The following is a 12,137-nucleotide window of genomic DNA, read 5'->3' on the forward strand; positions in this document are numbered from 1 at the left end:
AACAATATTACGCTTTCAGTTCAAATGACTGCTGTAAACCAACATAAACGTGCATATTGGCCTACCTAACGTAAAATGGTGAATTCCACTCTAAAAAATATTATAACCTACATAATCCAAAACACAATTCAGATTTTCACGATTTATGAACGAATTGCTAAAATAATTTGTAAATTTTAATTACATTTGAAAATTAAACACCTATAAATGAACCAAGTCGTATGCTAAGCTGCGTTACCATGGCAGCTGAGAGTACTCGATCAACACCTTAAAATCACGTCAATTTGTTATTAACTTCCAATTGATAAAACATGCAAATACATACTTCTGACTATTACTTACTGTGATATCGCATCACGTATTTTACGAGTACTTATGGATTTAACCACTAATGGAAATCGTGAGATAAACCTTTACAATTTCTGATCAAACCTTGTTTTATCTTACCTACATGCACCCAATTGGCATTATGCAGAGCTGGAATTTAAAGTAATGCTTTAACGTTATTAGTGATTACAATTATTAGTATAGTGGGATAGGTTTGTATACTTTTATTTACTTATATTATTAAATATCATTCTATGTATTTTCAGTGTATTATACAAATATTGACTGTTGAATGGTAAGAATATTTCATAAGTTGAAAGAACGGCACGTGATGTGTAGTAACAAATCAAAACAGACTGTGTATTACATTTTTTTTTCTCTTTTGTATGGATGCGTCCCACATACCGTACATTCTTTCCATATACATAACATATACTAACATAGGGTTAATAGGCCTACACAGTATTTCATACTACTAGTCTATAACTGATACTCTTAATAATGTTCATTATCTTCACTGTCCATGAATAGGAATAATTGGAAATGCAATTGTCGTTTAGCAAACACTAATTAAGAACTTAATTTTACAATTCTATAGGTCCCACTCTATTCTCTCTATCTTTAAAACTCTGAATTTTGAACTCACGAAAGGACACGGCATAAAGGCCTGTCTATTTGGACGGTAACGAATGACGACGAATGGATGTGTGTATTATAAGGTATTTCAGAGTCACTATCCAATCGACATTGACGTTAGTGGTAGGTTGTCTGCATATCAATTAGAAGGTTTTGGGTTCGAATCTTGGCTGGGAGACTGTTTCTCATTATCACAGATTCCCTCGTTTAACCAGTAATTCATTAGTGTCCAGTATATTACCAGACGGTTAAGTGAGAGTTTCCTGTTTGTGTCTATAAATTATACCTGTATTTTTTTTATATTTTTGTTTTACCATATTTAATGAGGGTGATCAATCCAGCAATTGCTGATCATGGGGACCATCAGAGGTTCACAAGACAAACATATACACAAGATGCTCTACATAAACAAAGTCTTACTACAAGTCTTTGGGAGTGGAGTTGTAATTTTGTCCTTAGAAAAAATGTGACGGGACTTGAACCCAGGACCTGTGGAGTGGTAGCCAAGCATCATAACCACCAAGCCACAACTCCACTCATAGATATATACACAGAGGAAAAGATGAATAAGAACATTTTATTCTGGATCTCTATGGCAATTCTGTCTCCGATCAAATGACGGTAACTTATAATCTACATATGTAAGAAAAATGGGAAACTTATTATATAAAAGAAGTTTATAAAGAAATATATGTATAGGCCTACTCTATATTATATAATTAATTTTCAGAATATCATGCGGGCGATTCAGAATTAATGTCTGCTGTCTGTGGTGTTTATATTATATACTGTATGTGCAAAAACAAAACAAGACCTAAAAAAAAAATTATTCAGAATGATCATATAAAAAAAAATGAAATAAAGATGAGTGAATCTCACAAAAGCGAGAAAAAAAATAATAATCAATAGCAACAATTCGTTATATCCTATGAATTTTAATTGTTTTTTCACGACGTCATTTGATTTGATTGTAAAATAATCTTTATATTTTAACAGAGAAAATTTTCTATGAACACTTTTTTTTATTTTGGTTTTCTTTACTATAAAAAGTATTATTTAACTATTTATTATTACTAGGCCTAACTAGAAACCAGCCTTAAATGACCAATTTGCAAAGATGAGCGTAGCTTGTCCCACGTAGAATCTGTATCTATCCTAAGCTGTGGGTTTTCGCTCAACCACTCGTCCGCTCCGCGTTTTGTGTAAATGGTAAGAAATAACATAGATTTTTTCAGCTTACAGCTTACCGCTCGGCTGTGTTAATTGGCTCTTAATGTATTATTTAACTATTTTCGGCTTTCGTCATAAACCAGCCCTAACGATCAATACCGTAGCCATAAAGACATCTCAAGTAAACTGTTATGGTTAAACGAGACATCTTTCTAAATTCCTTTAAATTAAATTATTATCATTCGCGTTGATTTGATTATTTTAATTAATTAACTTTCATGAGCGGGTAAACATCATCATTGTCCGTTTGATTGATCGGATTGTTTTGTATTGAAGTCCGATGCTATGTAAGCAGTACAAATGGTTGATATGGATACCAGACGTAATATCTGATTGTCGGGGATTTACTTTTATAAGTGGTCACACTATAAGTGGCTGTATACGAATTATACGTTTAGAAATATTAAATTATTTATTTATAACTGCATTGGCGGTCCCGGACACAATGGAAGTAGATAACACGCGAGCGTTGTCGTACGCTTCTTTCATTAATCAGTCTGCTTGTAATAAGTTGAGGCTACTATGATATAAATAAAAGCGTGGAATTGAATAAAATCATATCTGAAACATGGTGATGGACAATCAATTCAATTCCATTATTAGTCGCGTGCAACGAGACTCTACAGCTCACTATGTCGGTCAGTCGGTCGATCGGTAGGTCGGTCGGTCGGTTGGTCGGTAAACACTAACTTGAGCACGTGATTGCAGCCATGTATATGGCCTTGCTTTTCTACAAGAGCAGCTTAAAATTAAAATTGGAAGAATCGGAAAATGAAAACACTACTGTATATCCCCACTATTACAAACCAGTGTATTCTTCCTTAATAGCAAATATAGGGAAAATAAATCAGTTTTCAAGTATTCAATTGTTAATGTTCTTTGTGTAATCAACCACTACATTTTAGATAAACATTATTACTAACTAGGTCTTGCAGTCTGAAACCATGACAAACAATGTCAATATTGGGCTGTTTTAATAGAAAATATTATTATTTTTGATAGAACATATTGGAAAAAAGTTACAGTAAAACAGGTTATTTCACGAATATTGATGACAATTATTAACGATATTTAAATTTGAAATTAGAATAACATTTTCACATCGTATAAATTATTGTTATTGCACTAAATAAAGTTTGATTTATTAACAAAAGTAGTGTTGGTCTTAGTAGGCCTGCCTAATGCCCATTGAAAATGAACCACTAAATATGCCTATTCTGTTTCGATGTCATGGAATCCAAGCCTTTAACCATATAATGTAAAGAATTATACAAATAATTGAAAAGATTTTAAATGTTTAAATACACATATGAGATATACGTATTTTTTTTCTAAATTTACATTAAATATCTGCAGCGGTTTACACAGAATCAGCGTGTTTCAATATTTGTGACCGTTTGACCCGATATCCTATAAAACCTGTTTCCATGGTTTCATTGCAAATAAATTAAACATTTGGAATAACATTATTGTTTGTATTGTATAATAAATGACTTATACTAGAATCACGCCATTAATTTATAAAATCACAATAAATACTCGAAACTAATCTGCTTAATTCGTACGTTGTTTAAGAAAGTTGATAATTTATAGGATATTGTTATTACACGGCTGCAATATTAAGCTCTTTGAAATATACGGGAGTCATAATGATTAATCGTGTCTTAACTAGAGGCGCAAAATAAATAGGATAATTCTCTATTAGCTTATAGAGATTTTTTTGTAAAAATCGTGGCTAATTATCATATGATTTAGAAGGGTAGACCTGTATACAGTGTTATTATTACTTTGCGTCTGTCTGTGTGTTTAGTGTTTTACATTCACCAGTGTCGTAAAAGAGTGCTTTTCACATTGCTGCCTGAGATGGACCATGAGCTAATATTAATGGAGTTATACACTATGAACAAATGGATCATTGTTATCTTATTTATTAATAACAGAGTTGGCCGATTGTATCCTATAGTACACATTATTTCCACAAAACAAGACTCCCGGAGACGATACTCTCAGAAACCAAATAAATGTCCACCTTCGGTAAATAGGGGATGGTATTGCCCTCTATCGGTCGTAGGTGCACAAATTGTTTTAATTGTTTTGCTTCTCAGTATTTTATGTAATTTGTATGGGATCTAGGCCTAAAATACTTCATTAAAAACAAAACAAATCACGACAAACTGTTGTTATGTACAATAGTTTGAAATGTATTACTGCTTTGGTGTTTATCAGAGAGCTAAGCTGGTGTACTACACAGTAAATACTAATGTTGATTAAACTGAACTGCCGTATATAAGTCCATTACCCACATTTCTATCTATTTCAGGGTCACAAACTTTACTACTGTGATGCACACTATACCATTTTGGTGCAATAAGCGACTTCGATAACTCCAGAGGGCGCCATATTTAAAAGGTCGACGCGATCGGGACAAAAAAGTTCTATACAGGAGCTAGGCATGCGCGATGATGTAAATTTACATTGCGCGCCTAGATAAACATGTTTGTCCCGATTGACTTTTTTAAAATGGCGCCCTCTGGAGTTATCGAAGTCGCTTATACATTCGATCATGGAAAAGTGCGGGAAAAAAAAATAAGAACCGTCAAATTCAGCGATACAAATATACCTGGTCGTCCTAGTTTTACTAACTGATCTAAAAGATAATTCAGCTACGACACAAGACAGTGATATGCATATCTATAGCTAGATTTGGTTGAAATTGTACAGTTTACTGCTTCCCCCCAAGGGAAATAATGTCGGCTGCATTGTTTTTCTCCCTTTCTCCGCACCTCCCAGTCTCTTTTGCCCCCACCCCACTCTCTCTTATCCCTCCCCTTTCTCCATCTCCCGTCGCCCTCTCACTGCATCACCTCATTTTTTTTTATTAGCATTAAAGACATAAGATGAGTAGGCCTATGATTTAATGTTTTTAAAGCAATATTATTGAATTTATTTTGCAAAACGTGCACATAGGGCAGTATTTAAATAAATGTTTAATGTATATAATATATAATGTTTAATGTATATAATATATAATGTTTAATGTATATAATATATAATGTTTAATGTATTAGCAGTTTCTCATCTTACATAAATATTATAGTGTTGGTGTTATAGTTGTTACAATGGTCGTTTTGCTGGAGTAGCTATGTTCCTAAGCATATTTAATAGATCCATGGGTAAAGACGACTTCTGTACTATGTCGTCAAACAGTCTCGTTCTATTTCCGCGTGATAGATAAAATTAAGTTTATGTTTCTCTCGCGACCAGACAAGACACCAATTAAACACAGATAAGCCATCCTTGGATGAAAATGTCATTTATTATAATGATGAATATTTAAACATAATTTACTAAACATAGATTACTTTTTTTAACACAAATCTAATATAAATAAAACAAAATATGTTAAATAAAATATAACATGACTTACTGCCTTAAATGTCATATGAAATCATAAACAGCAATCTATATTATTTAGAAAGCATAATAGAGATACCCTCTTAACAATTAAGCATCAGTGGCCGTATTTACCAATCTCACTTAGGCTAAGGGAAATACTTACCCTTAAAATTTAAGAATTCCCTTAACAAAGGGAAACACTTAAGGGGTATTCACGAATTAGTTAAGGGATTCACTTACCTAAGGAAAACACTTAATTTAAGGGTAAAACTTAAGGGTAAAAATAATCATACATATTCATGAGCTGTCCCATTGTCCAATCACAGAGGATTTAATTCCCCTATGGTCCAATCACATTCCTCTCTAAAACTAATTTGCATATTTAAAAAAAGAGTAAGGAGATTGGGGAACGGGGGACGGGAAGAAAGTGTGTGGACGTGACGATGATCAATAAAAAGAAAATGGCAGTCAAAACAAAAACAAGTAAATGAATAGACCTAGACTAATTTGTATGAGGATCAAGAAAAATAGGTCTAGCCTATATGCTACTAACAAACCAACATTCTGTGCAGGCCTAAACCTGTCTGTATTGAGGAATATGCATCCTAGGTTGGTTACTTGGCAGACCAACAGGGGGCCTAGCATCTCTACCTAGCCTACTAGACTGGGGGATATTTTCTATTACAACGAAATGAGAATCCATCTTCCACGAAAATAATGGCAGTCAAAATAAAACAAATAAATGAATATATAGTCCTAGACTAATTTGTATGGTGAGGATCAGCAAAAAAAGGTCTAGATGCTACTCAAACCAAACATGAATCCTAGGCTGGTTACTGGGCACACCAACAGGGGGCCTAGCATCTCTACCTAGCCTAGACTGGGGCTATCTACAAGTAGGCATAGTACTCGCACATACAGAATCGTCAGCACAACCAAGGTACTGAATAGTTAAGGGAACTTTTAAGGGACCTCAGAGGGAAGGGGAAAATAGACCAAGATAAGGGTTTCCCTTAACCTTAAACCCTTTGTGAATACCACTTAAGTGAAACCCTTAATATTTTCTTGATTTAAGGGAAATTCTTAGGATTTAAGGGAAATATCTCACTTAAGTGTGATTGGTGAATACGGCCACAGATCTATACATCTTGAAATATTCATCAAACCTCCAAGAAATAGATAGATAGATAGAAAGATAGACGATTGATTGTTCATCAAATGTTAAAGGCAATCGCTTTCCCAGTTGCAGACTACATCTGTATGTATTGAAGTGTTCATATAAAGGAGAATTTGATTAAGAAAACAGATTTTGATGTCCGAGCAAGATTGTCAGCTCCTTGCTGTGGGTTTCGAGAATGAAGCAAAATATTGTTTAACGTTACTTGGTAGTTTTATTGATCAGCTTACTTTGGGCTTTTCATTGTGTCGAATTACTTCAGCAATCAGGCGTGATAAATACACGGCTAAGTAAGATTCCATCATTTCAGACATTACAAACCAGACGAATGGTGTTTCATCCTGGGGCGAGAGAGATCGCACCACGGACAATGTAGGCCTATCTGAATGCACCGTGGGTTGAGTGTGCAAGTTTTTCCTGTATGGAAGGCAAAGAAAAAACCGTCGGGAACCCTTCGAAATGGCTTATTAGACACTGCCGAACGAGAACACCTGATGTGGTCATCAGGGACCGGTTAACATTGAATTACTGTAGTTGGAAGGAACTGTTAATCGTATGCTAGTTGGCTTCACTCCTCCCTTGTTATGGGCGCACTAATAGACAATTGTTCCAAAATTCTTTTTTTGATGGAATGTCTACTAGTAACCATTCTACTATTAAAGATAAAGCAGCTCATCTAAAAGAAAGGATTATAACGAGTTCATGACTTAAGACATATGCATTTATTTTAAAACGTATTACAGATTAACATAATAATGACCATCATACAGGAAGGGAAGCATAAGACCGGACAACCAACGTCAATTATTTTGATATAATTCATTTTTTCATCATCAAAAAATAACAAAATATCATAATGATCACAGCATAATTGACGATCTGAAACCCTTAAAATTATCTATTGTAAGTGTGAAAGACAGCGATATTCATTAAAATAACTAGAAACAAGCTGTTCAAAATATTCAAACCAGAATGATTGATGGTTTCTATACGATAATAGTATGTCGCGTCGACAGTAGTATTAGCTTCTTATAAGGAAAATCTAAATAATAATAATAATAATAATAATAATAAATAAATAAAAAATCAACTATATATAGCAATGTCCACGTAAGATCAACTGAAAACGACAGTTGTTCATATTGCACAAACTCTACAATACTAAAAGCATCAACGGTTCAATTGTACCTAGTAGGTATCGTGTGACCTACTTTGATACATTTATACGATATTATCAGAATGTTGGTATTGGGTATAACAATCTATGCCAAACACATACCGTGCGTGACGTCATTCATTTTAACCACCAGCAAAGACAAACGTTATCAACATATTATGTGGCAGATTCAAGTGAAATCAGTTGGAAGTTGGAATTTTCAAAATCGTGATTTTCACATGTATCAAGTCTAAAGTTGTGGTTGTTACAAACGTTTTGAGAAAAATGCTTGTAAAGTTAAATAACAGGAAATGGCAAGTACAAAAAAAAACAGGGCGTTATCAATTGTATTTCAACAAAACTTCGCACCTTCGTTCAATAACTATTGGTTGTATTATCATGCACAATTTTTATTAAAAACAACCGATTGGAACACATTCAATTAAAATATAAAACATGATGTTTTAACCAAGAGACGACACAACATTTTAAAATTCCTGCATTTAAATTGTCTAAAATTAGAAAACCCCCAATATAATGTAAATAAATACTGTTTTAACTATCGAGACTTTTATTATTAAGTGGCTGTCTATACAAATACATGCGACTTGTGTCTGATTTCGCTTGAGTGTGCCACATATCTAATACATTTTTATTCATCACAATCAGAAAAATATTATATATGATTATTGTTTAAATCAGCAAGTTATTCAGCAGAGTGTTTTAAACAATCAACTTTTTAATCAATAGCGCCATCTGATACTTTCTTGAATACAGAGGGCTCACCTTATTTATTTCTTTCTAAAAATAATAAAGTAGTACATGTTGGGGCTTGTTTATCAATTATGTAGCTGTTTACTTGTCATGGATGATAGATATTTGTCAGCAAATGAACTAAGAAGAAGTCCATTCTCCAGCATGCCTCTCTTACGACTTTGATATAACAATCTTGCCCTGGCTGTGCTTTGGGGATCAATATAGAGACATGTCTACCCGCTTTTCACCATTAACGTTTTACGCTTCAATAGTATTACATTTATTCGCGATTTTGTTTTTCTCGAAACGTGTTTACCGCCATCTATTTATAATTGTTTGATGACGAATAATCTGGAAAAAGTTTGTTGAGTTGTTCAGTTGTTTGATAGCCTTCTCCAGATTGAGCATGAATTCGGAAGGTTGTATTTTAACATACATTTTGAAATTATGGTTTTAAATAAATGTATATTATATAATAATATAATAGAAAAAATAAATATAAATAAGATATGAAGCGCTTAGTAGATATTATTTGTTAAGTTAGTAACAACAAAGGAAATATATCGGATTTTGTTCTTATAATTATTCCGATTTGATGGGATTATGAGTAAGATAACTTGTGTACTGGAGTCATCATCATTAGGTGAATCAACACTGCGTTGCAGTTCTTTCTCAAGTGTGTTCATGGATTTGCTGCAAACAAAAAAATGGCACTAGAGTTTCCCCAATATTAGTGTTTTGATTCTTTCACAAATAATTTGAAATATAGATTAACAGCATTTAAGTATGTATAAGTATCCAAATCATTTCATTCAAGGACCACATAAAAGTTTATAATTTGTGTATTTGTTGGCAAAAACTAGAGGGCGTGCGTGAGTTTTAAAATTGTAACACTTTTAACGGATCATGGGTAGGCCCTCACACTAGAATTAAATATAATCAATTAGATATAATTATGACAGTATATTTATTATATAACATTCCTTCTTGACTCAATCACAATGTTAAATTTCGTCACAAGGAAAGCCCTACCTAGCACCAGTGACTTAAAACCAGCAAGGTCTATTCTTCACAATTGCCGTATAATAATCTACGCCCGGAACATCCAGTAGAATTTTAATTCTATAACATGTTATCAGCTACATGATATCAACATGAAAACAATTAAATAAAAACGAACAATTAAATATCCAAGTAACATTAACATTATGTTAGTACAATATGTATTTGATTTTTTATCATAAAAACACTACTGGATGATACCGGTCAATCTATAATAATAACCATAACCCATGACAGTTACTATTAGAGTCACAAAAACTATTGACAAAATGACATTATGAAGACTGCTCGTTTATGACAGCCGTATTTTGAAAATCTCGGGAGTGGGGGAGGCTTGAGTGTTTTTGAGTTTATAAAATAAAAATAAAGTTAGAGTTCAAACAGTTTATTCGATCGTACGGTACTGTTTGATTATTTTGCTGTGAGTTGCTGACCGAAAAATTTGGGGTGGTTTACTATTTTCAGGTGCCTAATTTAAGATTAGTAGTAACCCACTACTCTAATAATAACCCCCTTCTAATAGTAACCCACCCTAAAAAACAATCAAAGAATAATAACCCAGGATAACAATTAGAAGAGTTACGGTAAGTGATCCACATCCCGACGTGTGCGGCGCTCTATCCCGTGAGAAACCAGAGCCATATATTGAAATAGTTCCGACATTGAATGGATTAGAAGCCATTTTTGTGTCCAACTATTCCTATGTTTTTAAAATGTATAACGTTCAAGAGACTTTAACTATCGACTTTAATATCAAAACAATTTGTTTAAATGTTTTGTTAAAATGATAATAAAATTATAAAGTTACTGCGAATGATTTTAAACAACAAAAACTTAATCAATTTAATCTCTTTCAATATGGTTTTTTTGCGCTCTATGTGACACTCTATGCGTACGCGTTTAGTTTTACATTGTGTTGTTTAAAATCATGTTCGCAGTAACTTTATAATTTCGTTATTATCTTAACAAACACCTTTAAATTGATTGTTTTGATATTAAATTCGATATTTAAAGCCTTGTGATCGTTATACATTTTTAAAGCAAAGAACTCGACTCTATACTCTACATAGGCATAGTTGGACACAAAAATGGCCGGTGTGCACCCCACGTGACTTTCTAAAATCCGTGAACGCAATGTCGTAACTCTTTCAATATGGCTCTGTGAGTAACTTTGGTGTTGCAACGAAAACTACAGATTGATTGATCATTCTTCTGATATATATTCTTTAATTCCGTTTATTATGGTATTCTGTGTTTTGGCATTTAGGTTATTTAGCTGAAACTATGTTTTAATCTTTCCTAGATCATTATTAAAAATATGTAATATATTGTAAATGTCAGAAGGTTCATAATGTGTCTTCTGAATACTATAAAATAATATATTTAATTAATATTGTGAGTAACAGAATACATATTTGATAAAATACCAGCATCCTTTAACTCTTTCTATAAAACTAAGCCTGTACAATACTTAGTGCTGTATTTTCAGGAATATGTTTTCTAACTTAATGCTATACTATAATACATGTTATTATCAATAGATACTGACCTTATAAACAAACATCACAATTGTTATGAAACATAAAATAATAATCGCGGATCATCCAATGAGTATATTGCGAGCGAAGCAAGCAACAATGGGATGGGGGAATCCTGTCATTTTTATTACAGAACTTTTTATATTTCCGCCAAACATACAACCACATTTATTCATTTTTGTTGGTGGAGGCGGGGCTTGTTTGAGAAATCATTTTCCGGTCATAGACTTTGGCTTGATTCACCGTGGTTTTCCTGGGGCGGATCCAGAGGGGGGGTCCACGGGGTCCGGACCCCCCCTAAATTTTAAGGGTGCCCTTTTTTTAGAGGTTCAATATTTTATTTGTGTGACATATTTGTGTGTATATTAGTATGCACAGAGTAGGCTACACTAACCCCAAAAATAAAAACAGAAATTTATCACAATGAGCGCGATGTTAAGTTACGGCGGCCGATCAAAGAGCATTGTGAGAGGTGGTGACGCGTGATGATCTCTACTTAAACTTCTAAAAATAGATCGTTTCACATACTACAGAGGGCGCATGTAAACTTTTTACGATTCAACTCCGCGTACGTTACCATGCGCGCTATGTCATTGACTCGATTATTTGTCCATTGGTAAACACATTTTTATGTATTATTATTCTGAAAATAATTGAACTGTAAACATAATTCTTTTGAGTATTTGTTTATTTACATATCATTCCATCAGATCAACTATTTTTTATTTCCATTACATCCAACCAAACATGTAAAAAATGTAGTTAAAATATCGTACTATCTAGCGCGTACGACCATACGCGGTAGATTGTTTACTCAAAAATCATCGCAATTACACTATTCAACCTTGTTTTTGTAGTT

This window comes from Antedon bifida, chromosome 2 (genome assembly GCF_963402885.1).
Source record: "Antedon bifida chromosome 2, ecAntBifi1.1, whole genome shotgun sequence".
In the NCBI taxonomy this organism is placed as follows: Eukaryota; Metazoa; Echinodermata; class Crinoidea; order Comatulida; family Antedonidae; genus Antedon; species Antedon bifida.